General features: G+C 37.1%; 1 protein-coding gene across 2 annotated transcripts in view; it reads left to right on the top strand.

Moving 5' to 3' along the window:
• Positions 1-13382, top strand: part of LOC126456980 (uncharacterized) — a 334582-nt gene extending 321200 nt beyond the window's left edge. Inside the window, exons 13-15 of one of the 2 annotated variants that reach the window (XM_050092934.1) lie at positions 2600-2768; positions 8794-9053; positions 13251-13382. The gene's annotated coding sequence lies outside the window, so the exon portion shown is untranslated. The remainder of the gene's footprint in view (positions 1-2599; positions 2769-8793; positions 9054-13250) is intronic. The other variant, XM_050092935.1, reaches the window with a different exon arrangement.
• The last annotated feature ends 1865 nt before the right edge of the window (positions 13383-15247 follow it).

The raw sequence follows: 15247 nt of genomic DNA, 5'->3' as shown, positions 1-15247 counted from the left end.
TACGAGATGGTGCTGTCTTAGAGACGGACCAAATTCTGCTTCCGCCGATCAGCGTATTAATATGTCACACAGCCAATGAGATTGCTGCTAACACAGAACCTTTTCTCCTCGTGGATCACACTCGCGCAGTGATACCTGATCGCACGTGGTATTATAACGAGTGTACAGACCTCCGATCAGTCAGTCTTCATTAGTCTGCAGTCAAGTTTCAGTCTGCGCCTAATAAGATTACCATATTCCTGTACATAGCCATGAAGATAAATGACTAGACACTTTGTCAAGTATCAGAGATACGTGAGAATAAGATTAACGTACCAAGACCAAAGGAACTTCAGATTGTCAATTGTAAACAGCATCCAGAATCAAGTTACGTAATGTCTATATTTTTTATTATTTTAATAAATGTGTGTGAAAATTAATCAAGTTCTGTTTAAAGTTGGTCACCGTCAACCTGCTACTTGAAGCGTGCAAGTGGCATTTCTATCGTCTGACCTAACGGCAGAAGATAAACACGCCATGATAAGACCAAGAGACTTATTGCTGACACTCGCCTACTTCGTTAGAGCGACAAGTTAAATAATCTGATGGTGTGTGTACTGAAGGTCTTACAGTACACACACCACAGATGATTTCTTTTTACTGGTAATATTTACATTTTTCCGAGGAGATGCACGGCATACTTTTGCATTGGCCACCATATTGAAACAGATTTCCAAGCACACTGTTTTGTCATGTAGGAAGTTGACAATCTAACACAAGATGTTAACACTGTTACTAGCTCTCCCAAGACTTTTAATGGCCTAGCTGCACTCGAAGGTTATTGTTGCTATACCTGAGCCGAGACTAACTGCATGCAAACTGATATAGTGTTACCTGAGTGTTGTTGCAGTGCAGACTGGTGATTCTGGGGTGGAGTCGATCTTATAAAGACTAGCATAAAGATATATGCTGATTTTAGAATTTGCATAATGTTTTAAAAAATTACTAGGTTCGATTATTATTATTATTATTATTATTATTATTATTTATTTTTTTTTTTTATTTTTTTTTTTTTTTTAATCCTGAGTGAACTTTATACTGAGACAGTAAGGTGGTACGTAAAATATGCTAAAGATCAATTAATTATCAAAATACATAAAACCACCTTACCCATCCACATTGGGAATACCCTAACTACAAGTATGGCAGCCATATTTAAATTTATAATACTTTATATGAATTTTAACACATTTTAGTTAGTTATTAACGGCTTAATGAAGGGTGTCATTCGATCAAGTATAAAAGCTACCTCAGGAACCTAACAAATAGCATGGCACAGGAGATAATAGTACATATAGCTCATCCCAAACTTAAATTACAAATATCTTTCAAGTTAATTAGTTTCAAGTAAATCAAAATATGTACTCAGACATTGAGTGGAGTGACTGGTTTTGAAAGAATGGATCAGTACTTCAGATTCTGTCAATTAGTTCAAAATGTTTTTGCACTAAATATTGTTATTGTAACTTCAGTTAGTCACATCTTATAATTAATAATGCTCTAATGAAAACTACACTCACTAATGAAATCAGAAAAATCAAAATAACAATCTCGATAATAAATTAAAGTACAAGAGAGCTCAGTTAAGCATTTGAAACATTTGAATGTCACATACCACATAGGTAACTGCATTGAAAACAGAGTAACATTTAGAAAAAATTAATTATTGATGGGAGTAAAAAGCATAAAGGATGGGGAGGTTACAGCTTCTTATGTTACAGTCTATGGGACTGCTGCAGGACAGGAAAGTGAAGGAGAGACTGCTCGTACAGGGATTTGATGTTAGAGTAAATATGTTTGCCATGAATGTGTATAAGGAAGGAAACAATAGATGTGGAAGGAGTGGCAGCTGTCAAAGTGCAGATGTTGTTGCTATGGAGCCTTTCATGCTGGGGTCCTTGGATAAATTGTTCTCAGTTAACTTGTAGTGTCAAATTTGAAATCTGACTTAGCAAGGTAACCACAACCTTTTTATCTGTGGAGATATTTTAACTTATTGGCTGGTCTGACATGGATCAAATTTTCTTTTTAAATTTCACTGAAATGCAGGCCAATATCAAGGAAGGTGGCTTTTGACTTTGAGAACAGCCAAAACAATTTGAGTTGGGGAAAGGAAATACACTACTGTAGAAAGTGAAGGCGTTGTTGTTCTCTGTAAGTCCAGGCTGTAAAGATATCATCAATGAATCTGGACTCAAGTTAGGGGCACATCTTTTGTCTGGGAGTTGTTCCCTGGTTCATTTGTAGGTCTGACTCTCAAAGCACAGACGTTGTGGCTAATGAAGAAGTTAGGCAGTATGACAATGAAAATGAACTTGGAAGTGGTAGTGCTCAAGAACTGCTAGCCTCTGTGGTGTGTGTGTGTGTGTGTGTGTGTGTGTGTGTGTGTGTGTGTGTTTAATGTAGCACTTCAATTTCTGCTAACAAGTAATCATTACATTTTATATTGCTACATTCAACACATGAATAAAACCTTTTTTTTTAATTAGGAACAAAATTCCTTTCTTTGAAATAGTGGAAATAGTGAAGAAACAGGCCTAAACTTTTATTTTACTTGCAGATTCAATGGATTACACAGTGTCTCATCAAAATCATCATTTATCTATCATATAACATGGAAGACCATTTAACTCAAAGGACGAATATCCTTTGACTAAAATGAAAATCTTATATCTGGAAATCATTTACTAATTTTGAACCAAAGTACTCAAATGCTACATATATCTAAGGTGAGACATCATTTATTAGAAATGAACTGTTAACTAATAATGCTAAATACAATTATAACAATACAAAACAGGATCAATTTCCATTCACTACATAGAGGAGACACTAAGTGGAAGACAGGTTCCTTGAAGGAAGACTTATATTAGATATTCCACAATTACTACTTACCTTAAAGGTGGAACACAGTAAAAAGTGAACCTAATCTTTTTTACTTACTTTTTGCTATGTATAAATTCAAAAGTTATAGTGCTAAATTACATTATCTTCTGCAGTTGCAGAACACCTCTCCCCTTTTGCAAAAGATATGTATGGGGATGTGCTGAAAAGTACTGTCTCCAAATTTGTTATGTTAAAGCCTTTTAAGCTTATGAAATGAAATAAACATTATTAATATTCTATATCTTCATTCTTGTTGTTGTTGTGGTCTTCAGTCCAGAGACTGGTTTGATGTAGCTCTCCATGCTACTCGATCCTGTGCAAGCTTCTTCATCTCCCCGAACCTACTGCAACCAACATCCTTCTGAATCTGTATAGTGTATTCATCTCTTGATCTCCCTCTATGATTTTTACCCTCCATGCTGCCCTCTAATACTAAATTGGTGATCTCTTGATGCCTCAGAATATGCCCAACCAACCAATCCCTTCTTCTAGTCAAGTTGTGCCACAATTTCTCTTCTCTCCAATTCTATTCAATACCTCCTCATTAGTTACGTGATCTACCCATCTAATCTTCAGCATTCTTCTGTAGCACCACATTTCAAAAGCTTCTATTCTCTTCTTATCCAAACTATTTATCATCCATGTTTCACTTCCATACATGACTAAACTCCATACAAATACTTCCAGAAACGACTTCGTGACACTTAAATCTATACTCAATGTTAACAAATTTCTCTTCTTCAGAAATGCTTTCCATGCCATTGCCAGTCTACATTTTATATCCTCTCTGCTTTGACCATCATCAGTTATTTTGCTCCCCAAATAGCAAAACTCCTTTACTACTTTAAGTGTCTCATTTCCTAATCTAATTCTCTCAGCATCACCTGACTTAATTCGACTACATTCCATTATCCTCGTTTTTCTTTTGTTGATGTTCATCTTATATCCTCCCTTCAAGACACTGTCCATTCCGTTCAACTGCTCTTCCAAGTCCTTTGCTGTCTCTAACAGAATTACAACGTCATCAGCGAACCTCAAAGTTTTTATTTATTCTCCATGGATTTTAATACCTACTCCGAACTTTTCTTTTGTTTCCTTTACTGATTGCTCAATATACAGATTGAATAGCATCGGGGAGAGGCTACAACCCTGTCTCACACTCTTCCCAATCACTGCTTCCCTTTCATGCCCCTCGACTCTTATAACTGCCATCTGGTTTCTGTACAAATTGTAAATAGCCTTTCTCTCCCTGTATTTTACCCCTGTCACCTTCAGAATTTGAAAGAGAGTTTTCCAGTCAACATTGTCAAAAGCTTTCACTAAGTCTACAAATGCTAGAAACAAAGGTTTGCCTTTTCTTAATCTATTTTCTAAGATAAGTCGTAGGGTCAGTATTGCCTCACTTATTCCAACATTTCTACGGAATCCAAACTGATCTTCCCTGTGGTCAGCTTCTACCAGTTTTTCCATTCATCTGTAAAGAATTCATGTTAGTATTTTGCAGCCATGGCTTATTAAATTGATAGTTTGGTAATTTTCACATCTGTCAACACCTGCTTTCTTTGGGATTGGAATTATTATATTCTTCTTGAAATCTGAGAGTATTTCACCTGTCTCATACATCTTGCTCACCAGATGATAGAGTTTTGTTAGGCCTGGCTCTCCCAAGGCTGTCAGTAGTTCTAATGGAATGTTGTCTACTCCCGGGGCCTTGTTTCGACTTAGGTCTTTCAGTGCTCTGTCAAACTCTTCACGCAGTATCATATCTCCTATTTCATCTTCATCTACATTCTATTCCATTTCTATAATATTGTCCACAAGAACATCGCCCTTGTATAGACCCTCAATATACTCCTTCCACCTTTCTGCTCTCCCTTCTTTGGTTAGAACTGGGTTTCCATCTGAGCTCTTGATATTCATACAAGTGGTTCTCTTTTCTCCAAAGGTCTCTCTAATTTTCCCATATGCAGTATCTATCTTACCCCTTGTGAGATAAGCCTCTACATCCTTACATTTGTCCTCTAGCCATCCCTGCTTAGCCATTTTGCACTTCCTGTCGATCTCATTTTTGAGACGTTTGTATTCCTTTTTGCCTGCTTCATTTACTGCATTTTTATATTTTCTCCTTTCATCAATTATATTCAATATCTCTTCTGTTACCCAAGGATTTCTATTAGCCCTCATCTTTTTACCTACTTGATCCTCTGCTAGCTTCACTATTTCATCTCTCAAAGCTACCCATTCTTCTTCTACTGTATTTCTTTCCCCCATTCTTGTCAATCGTTCCCTAATGCTCTCCCTGAAGCTCTCTACAATCTCTAGTTCTTTCAGTTTATCCAGGTCCCATCTCCTCAAATTCCCCCCTTTTTGCAGTTTCTTCAGTTTTAATCTACAGTTCATAACCAATAGACCGTGGTCAGAGTCCACATCTGCCCCTGAAAATGTCTTACAATTTAAAACCTGGTTCCTGAATCTCTGTCTTACCATTATATAATCCATCTGATACCTTCTAGTATCTCCAGGCTTCTTCCGTGTATACAACCTTCTTTCATGATTCTTGATTATCTTGATTAAGTTATGCTCTGTGCAAAATTCTGCCAGGCGGCTTCCTCTTTTGTTTCTTCCCCCCAATCCATATTCACCTACTACGTTTCCTTCTCTCCCTTTTCCTACTATTGAATTCCAGTCACCCATGACTATTAAATTTTCACCTCCCTTCACTATCTGAATAATTTCTTTTATCTCATCATACGAGGGCTATCCACAAAGTACATTGCGTTTTGGAATTAAAAATAAATAAAGTATTGGAATTTTTTTTTTTTATTATATACAGATGAAAGCCACACTTAAATACTACTTTTCTACATAGTTGCCATTTAGATTAAGGCACTTATCGTAGCGATGGACGAGCTTGGAAATTCCTTCGTCGTATTTATTTTTAATTCCAAAACGTAATGTACTTTGTGGATAGCCCTCGTACATTTCATCAGTCTCTTCATCATCTGTGGAGCTAGTTGGCATATAAACTTGTACTACTGTGGTAGGTGTGGGCTTCATATCTATCTTAGCCACAATGATGCATTCACTATGCTGTTTTTAGTAGCTTACTGCATTCCTATTTTCTTATTCATTACTAAACCTACTCCTACATTACCCCTATCTGATTTTGTATTTATAACCCTGTATTCACCTGACCAGTAGTCGTGTTCCTCCTGCCACTGGACTTCACTAATTCCCACTACATCTAACTTTAACCTATTCATTTCCCTTTTTAAATTTTCTAACCTACTTGCCTGATTAAGGGATCTGACATTCCACGCTCCGATCTGTAGAATGCCAGTTTTCTTTCTCCTGATAACGTCCTCCTGAGTTGTCCCTGCCCGGAGATCTGAATGGGGGACTATTTTACCTCTGGCATATTTTACCCAAGAGGAGGCCATCATCATTTAACCATACAGTAAAGCTGCATGTCCTCGGGAAAAATTACAGCTGTAGTTTCCCCTTGCTTTCAGCCATTCACAGTACCAGCACAGGAAGGCCGTTATGGTTAGTGTTACATGGCCAGACCAGTCAATCATCCAGACTGTTGCCCCTGCAACTACTGGAAAGGCTGCTGCCCCTCTTCAGAAACCACATGTTTGACTGGCCTCTCAACAGATACCCCTCCGTTGTGGTTGCACCTATGGTACGGCTATCTGTATCGCTGAGGCATGCAAGCCTCCCCACCAATGGCAAAGTCCATGGTTCATTTATTTATTTCTCAACATAGTCACCATAGCAACAAACACTTTTCTCCCATGAGGGACTAGTTGAGTATACTGTCACTGTAGAATGTTCGAATTTGTTAATGGAGATATAACCTCACCTTTGCTTGCACCGCCTCATCACCATGAAAGTGAAGTCCTCAATGGTGTTCTTTAAGTTTTGGAAACAGAGGAAAATAGGACAGGATGAAGATGGAATTATATGGAGGATGACAGTGAACCCAAGGCACTGGACTTTTGTAGATGTTGCTGTGCTTGTGTCTGGTCTGGCCTTGTCATGCTCAAGTAGATGGTACTCCTTGTGTGGATTAACTCTTCAAATTCAAAACTTGATTACAGTACACAGTTTTTCACACATCGACATACACGTAGTTATGTCTCACACTGCCATGTTACATGCTACAATTCAGAGCCCTCTAGTGGCAGTGGGCTGAATATATGTAGACATGAAGAACAGAGACATAGAATGTCAATAACATTTGTTTCATTTAAAAAGTTTTAAGAGTTTTCACATAAAATATTCAGAGGCATTACTTTCCAGTATGTCCTCATATGTTACACTTAAATGCTGGTACTTACTTTAGAGGCAGTGTGGCATTATCCATTATGCCTAGTAAGTACTGTCTTATGGGCCCCATGCCTTTTAGGTTCATGCTGCCACAAAAATGTGCTGCTCCTCTATACATAATTTAAAACTTCAAATTAAAAGGCTATGAACAGCATCTGTTCATCACTGAACATGTCAGATTTCTCCAACACCATTTTGTGTAGCTGCTCATGCATCAAGGTCATTCAGGGGAATATGACTGAACCTATACCTGCACACAAATCCCCTAGTTCCCAACATGATCTGGCAGCCATGTCACCCATGGACCAACTGCCCTTTGTGTCACTGGCTGAGACTACATATGTGATGCCCACCATGGGATGCAAATGAGTAATGTTTAATTCTTATGTCATTTCACAGTGTGAGATGGCAAAATAGTAAGGTACTCGAGTCACACATAGGAGTATCAAAGCTCAAATCCCAGGGCAATAATCCATGTTCAGACTCTCCACAGTTTCCTTTAATAGGTAAAGATGAATGATAGGACAGTTTGTTTAAGTCACATATAGTTGACTTCCTTCCACTTCCCATATCTGTCAGAGCTTGTTCTAATTACAGCTGTGTGGACAGGATGATAAAACCTGATCTTCATTCCCTCTTTGTACAGTCATTTCTTGTTTAGTGTATTGTGTAATGTTACAGTATCTTTGGGCAGACTACCATGACCTTGACTTTGTGCTTCTTTGAGTTTGGTAGCGAGTTATGTATTAGATATTTTCTGTAAGTTTTTCACATGTCTCTTGCACATCCTAAGTAGTATGGATTATCAGGCATTATTTAGTGGAGGCTCTTGTGAACTAATGGCTGGCAATGGTCAAGGGTGTATCACGTGTGACACTAACCCAAGAAGATGTGTCAAAATGCTTTGATCATCATAATGAGTTTGGAGCAGCAAAGATAGATAGATCATGTAACTGAGGACAGTGGACCAAGAGATTTATAAGTGGGAATTAGTTAAGTGATTGCTTTCAAGAAGTTGGCTTACCCAGGAGTAATAAGTGTGATATATTACCAGTAATAGAAAAGTGCATGTGGAGATTGTGTTTTTGATATTACCCTGTAAACTCTAACTATAATAAAATTCAGTCAATGACAGTACTGTTTTTTATTTCATGGGCCGGATTCCATTTAATAACTGTGTTATTGGGCAAAGATGAGGAACTAAATCCATATAGGTCAAATCCTACTCAATAGTTTGCTAAATTATGAACTTAGTGCATTAGACATCACAGTTCAGTTTTTGCCTCCACCCCTTGCCCCCACCTCTCACCCCCACCCCTACCCTCCTCTCATTGATATCTTATAGTCAGTATGTTCCAAGATTATGCATCAGCACTATGCATCATCATTAATCATATTCCTGCTGTCAGATTTTACATGTTTCGTGTTTGTGGTACATATTAACCTGGCCATCTTTTCTTATGGAAATGTCATTTTAAGTTTTGCATTCATTTCCTGTCTTGTCATGTTTCATATTGTACTTTTTATATTCCCTAGGTGCAGGTTCTTTCAGACTGTCATTTGAAGAAACTGTCGGGACAAATAGCACTCCGATTACTTATTTCAGAGGAAATAATGGAAAATTAATACATATGCCCAGAATATTTTCTGGTCAAAATGGTAAAAAATAATCTTTCAAAATTAAATTTCTTCAGAATGACAATTTATTCTCAATTTCTGGCAATAGGACTTGATGTCAGAGTGACTTCCTAAGTGATTTAGTTCAAATCAGAAATGTTTCCACAAGAAACAACAAGGTAAGAAACATATTTTGCAAGTTTCTGTTGCATTGTGATTTACCTTAAAATTAATGGTGTTCTTTCTTAAAGTGACCATATTTTCTAGATCCAAATTCAGGGAACTTTTAAAAAATTCTGATACTGCAAAGAATCTTAATTAAGTGTAATAAATGCAAAATTTCTCTTTATTTGTTACACAATGTAGATTAGTTTATACTTTATTAGTATCTTCCATGATGAAGAAGCGCTGTGAATTTTCTTCAGCATGTCTGTATTCTTCAACAACATATGACCAAGATCAACACAGGGTTCACAAGAATTCACATTATAATTCAATATAGCATAATACTGCACAACATACCTTACAATCTGATATTACTTTGGTAACTGGTATAAACTAGCTTTGTGCCTTGTGCCCAACAATTTAAGTGGGTACTCTTTGGTAAAAGCACAATTTCTTTGTCACATAGTTTTGCCAATTTAACTACAACTAATAATAAAACATACTGATTCATGTGAAATAAATATCTAATTCAGAATAAATCCTTTCATAATTGTTAGTTCTGGGGCAAATAAGTGTCCTGTATTACTTTCAAAAAAATTCATGATTGTCCTGAAAAAAAAGGAGATGTATTGTCATCTTATCTTTCTGTGCTTTTGCCTGAAAAAAATATCAAATGCTTAAACAGAATATTTCAAATTGTGATGAAAAAAACCTAGTCAGTTTAACTTCATGTAACACAAAAATTATAATGTAAAAAGATACATACTGAGTATGACAGCAGATCAAAATGTTGACGTTAAGTAAATTCATTCAGGTTGATTTCTGTAATAAAGAACAGCTTGCTGAACTAACATATGTTCCACAATCTCCTGCAATGTCAGTGGGTTAATATTTCTAACCACCTTCTTGCAGCCTACAAGTATGAAACAACAACTCACATTTTGTCTGAAATAGTTTGTTGAATATGGGCTGCTCCTGATCTCATTAACAGATTCTGAACACATCGGAACATTCTGCACATATGAAGAGGTTAAAGTGTGGTTTCCATTTCTGGAGAAAGTTACTCTCTGTACACTTTATTTGGATTTTTTACACAGCAGTTTTACAGGGAAGACTGTTCAATTCAAAATAATTCACATTCTTTCTTTGTTCTTACTTTTTATCCAGATTATGTGCAATTTCAACTCCATGGGCCCATAATTACGATTTCCTCATGAATGTGGAGGATGTAGCCATTACTGTCAATGTTATAACTAGATATACAAATGAAAAGTATTGACTGTATTTCACCCTTACAAATGGTGCGGTACAAATGCAATATTCATGAGAAAGGCTGCTTGTACACTGTGGAAAAACTAAATAAAAAAAATTTTTGCTTCTGCTAGTCTGCACACTCTTCCAAACTTAATATCTTCCTTTCGGTGTTTGTAAGCAACTTATTTAATTGAACACAGGAAACACACTGATGTGTGCTTGCCCCTTATTTGAGTCAAATTAAAACTATCAAATACACTGAAGAGCCAAAGAAACTGGTACACCTACCTAATATCGTGTTGAGCCCCTGCAAGCACACAGAAGTGCCAGAGTTTGGCATTTCATGGACTTGGGTCGTCCATAAACCTGTAAGAGTATGACGGGGTGGAGATCTATTCTGAACAGCACGTTGCACATCATCCCAGATATGTTCATATCTGGGGAGTTTGGTGGCCAGCGAAGGTGTATAAACTCGGAAGAGTGTCCCTGGAACCACTCTGTAGCAATTCTGGAATTGTGGAGTGTAGCATTGTCCTGCTGGAATTGTCCAAGTCCATTGGAATGCCCAATGAACATGAATGGATGCAGTTGATCAGACAGGATGCTTACGTACATGTCAGCTGTCAGAGTCGTATCTAGATGCATCAGGGATCCATATCACTCCAGCTGCAGACACCTCCCCCTATACAGAGCCTCTACCAGTGTGAACAGAGTTGACATGCAGGGTCCATGGATTCATAAGGTTGTCTACATGCCTGTAGACATCCATCAGCCCAACACAATTTAAAAGGAGACTTGTCTGATCAGGCAACATGTTTCCAGTCATAAACAGACAATGTTGGTACTGATGGACCCAGGCAAGGCATAAAACTTTGTATCATACAGTCATCAAGGGTACACAAGTGGGCCTTCAGCTCTGGAAGCCCATAATCGATGATGTTTTGTTGAATGGTTTGCACACTGACACTTGTTGATGGCCCAGCATTGAAATCTGCAGCAAATTGTGGAAGGGTTGCATTTCTGTCATGCTGACTGATTCTCTTCGGTTGTTGTTGGTCCCTTTCTTGCAGGATCTTTCTCCAGCCACAGCAATGTCAGATATTTGATGTTTTACCAGATTCCTAATATTCGTGATACATTCATAATATGGTTGTACAGGAAAAACCTCACTTCATCACTGCCTTGGAGAAGCTGTGTCCCATCACTCATGCACTGATTGTAACACTACAATCAAACACCCTTAAATGTTGATAACCTGCCATTGTAGCAGCAGTAACTGATCTAGCAACTGCGCCTGACACTTTTTGTTTTATATAGGTGTTGCTAACCGCAGTGCCATATTCTGCCTGTTTACATATCTCTGTATTTGAATACTCATGCCTACATCAGTTTCTTTGGCACTTCAGTGTAGTTTCTGTGGTGAAAATATCAATTTGATATTGGAGTAATGCTTTTAATGTCATTATGTGTGAAACATAAGGAAAGGGTTCCGTTACGGGTCACCTTCTTGCACAACACAAGACTTGCTTGAGAAAACTGCCAAATCATATCAGAGCACCGGCTTTCTTTCTGATTTACTTGATTAAATTTAGCTGGCATCAGTACACAGGGCATTAAGAAGTATGGTGGTAGTCTACTATTTTTGTGAGGTTTGCTTGTCATTTGTGAATGTATACCTTGACCTATTACACATCCATGAAGGTTCTTCACCTTTATGGAATCAGGAAAATTGGGGATGAATGAATGAGTGAACAATATGGCAACCATCAGGAAGCATAATTCCAAGTACTGTTAATAGACAAATTTAAAAAAAAAATTAAAAAGTTAGCTTTCAGAACTTTTTGTTACTTCATTAGCAACAAGAGTGTGATATGTTGGTGTTGACAACAGCTAAGTCCCTTCCAACCTGTGATCCGAGTGTCCTGCCCCTCCTTTCCATCCTTCCCCAAACAATCTGTTTTTCCTCTCCAATGAAGGAGCTAACACTTCTGGTGGCTAGGTACAATTTTTCTATTTGTTTCTATCAGTAGTATTTGGATTTCACCTCTTTAAGGTAATTATTGACTTGCCATTCTGTCTCCTAATAATTTTATAAATACAAAACTTAATTGCTGCAAGGAAACAAAATAAATGATGTTTTATCATAACTAAACATGAAATATTAAAATGATATAAATTCAAGGATACAAACAGTAAACATAACTGAGAAAACCACTCGCCTTCAACTGATAGACACAAGACACAAAGAAATATTTTCATAACTGATGGCATGTCTCTGGAAACTGTTGTCTCCATTGGTATAATGAATGAAAAATACTGTCTGGATAACTAATTTTTTATTATTGATGACCAGTTTCAAATTGACTAGCAGATCATTTACAGTCACTGCAGGCTAGTGAGAAGTGAGCGATTAGTGTGTATATGAAACACATAACATCACAGACACATTAGTTTTTGAGTTACCACTTTTTTCCTAGTGTAAGTATACTACTGCACAACATATAGGACTACACAAGCAGACCAAAATGCACCTGTCTGGCAGGTGGTATCCCTCCCAATGGCCCATGTCTCCCACATGTCAGACTCTTACTTCACCACCCATAAAATGCAATGTTCCTAAATACCCTCTCTAGATACCCAACATCCTTGTAGAAGCCTCAGTCCCTTCGAAAGATATCAACAGTGTTACCTTGACTGCAGCTGGATCTGTTTACGTATCTGCATAATTGTTTGTATGAGAGTATGTATTTACACAAGCAAAACAACAGTAACTCAAAAGTTAGCAGTCTCTGTGTGTTGTTAGGTGTTTTCAAGCACCATACATAAAGCAGTTACAGATGAGTGCTATCCTTTCCACATTTTTGTCTACTTGTTATATAAATATTTTCTATTGTTATGTGTATCAGTGTCTAGTTACATTTGTGTTCGATGTGTAATATCTTACGATTTTTTTCCAGACAATAAAAGATACACAGACTGCGCCAATCCAGGCTAGCAGGCATGATGGAGACTGATCAAAGCTACATGAGAAATGGATGTGATGTGTCAGTATTCTGTGTACTGAGAGAGAATAAATGGCTGAATTAATATACATTTATATTCTTTCCATTGTCATCCATATCACTGACCTTTCAATAATAAACAGTGCATCCAAATGCACATCAATAACAAAAATAAGAAGTTGGTTCTTAGAAAATCGTATTCAGCTATTTCATCTGTGTCAAGAAACCCACAGCCATACCAGAGAAAAAGGATATAATTTTCATAGTGCTCTGTTCCAGATAAATCTCATTTATCCCAACTTTCTCACTGTTATAATTATGCAGTATTAACATTATATTAATATGAAAAATATTAAGTCACAAAAAAACTTAGCAGTACTTAGCACTGATCCTGTTTACTTCTGTATAAAACTCCGCCTACTTGAGTCTGGTCTTTAGTAGGAAGTATACTGGTATTTATTTATTTGTCCACAGACCATTTACTACAATACTATTGAACATGATACAACAAAGGAAATGATCTTTTGTGTGCAAATAAGTCATAAACCAGAATGTGTTAAATTTGACTTGCACCGACGGTGGCGTGTTGCTAACAACCATTGAATGTTGGAAATTATGTGAGGTTTATAGTAATGCAAACATTTTGTTATGAATTGTTAGTTTTATGGGGATAACTAATTTACTGAGCGGACAAGGGTACATACAAGAACAGCATTAATTATTTACTTCATGGCTGGGCATTGCCAGCATCAGCACTCTATGCCACCACTGCCTAAGTAAAATTTTATGCGGAATTTTGACTTAGTACTGAATTAAATTATAGGATATCAATATTCATTAGAATTTTGGCAGTGTCAGGCTAACTTCTGTAGTGAGATTTACAGTCCCAGTATATCTTGTTATCTTGTCTTAGGTTGCTTGGTATGTCTGGATCTCTTTCCCCTCTTTCGGCTTCCTCTTGAGTTATCAGCAATTTCTTCCTCCATAATCAAAAAAGATGTTCCTCATGCACAGTCCACAAGTAAATGAACACATAGCAATGTAGCATTGTTGACACTGTTGAGAAAAGTACACTGATTGTCTGCATTGCAACTGAGCAAAGTAACTAATCAACTTTAAATAGAATAACCGGTTATATTAAACACAATGTGATTTGAAACAGTCACTGAGTACTGAATACCATTTTAAACAAGAGCTAGTATTCAGCAACACATTTAGTGAATACTATTAGTTAAGTCTTACCTCACAGCATGAAAGTTCACTTCAGAAACTACCATATATGAAAATGTATCAAACTCAGTTTTGTCCATTGGTGGACATAATACGATTTGAAACAATGCTCCTTGCATATTGCTTGATATGATTTTTTTCCCCAAAAAGCACATCTTTATGGCCAATGGTTCAATACAAAACAACAAATTAGAATGATCTTCATGTACGATCTCACTGAGGGCCAGTGAAAAAAGGATGGACATCTTTGTCATAATAAACATACACTATTTTATTGGAGATATATTTTTCCTCCAAGAGGGCATTGTATATTAATATTAGCCATATAGTAACTTACAGTAGGCTCACAGGCCTTGCTGCTTCGCTCCATACTCCACTGGAGAAACACAGGGATGATTAACAAGGCTACAAAGTCCTCTGCACTATGCCCTGCATAATATTCCATGAAGATAAGAAGTCTCTGGGCTGATGGAGAAAGACCTATGTCTCAGTATGAGATACAGAACTTTGTGTCAGTAATATCAGAGTCTGAAGATAGAGCTTATAAGAGAAAATAACTGTGTACTGTTGTTCTGCTGCCATTGATAATTGGTACAAGACTCACAGTTGAATCCAAACGCACAAGACTGTAACATGTTGTGCATATTTAGGTGGAAGAATCCGATACTGTGCATCTACGATGTTGGTGGCAAATCACTAAATACACTAACAACCTAAAAATA

Source organism: Schistocerca serialis, chromosome 2 (genome assembly GCF_023864345.2).
Source record: "Schistocerca serialis cubense isolate TAMUIC-IGC-003099 chromosome 2, iqSchSeri2.2, whole genome shotgun sequence".
NCBI lineage: Eukaryota > Metazoa > Arthropoda > Insecta > Orthoptera > Acrididae > Schistocerca > Schistocerca serialis.
This window is presented reverse-complemented; position numbering and strand designations above follow the sequence as displayed.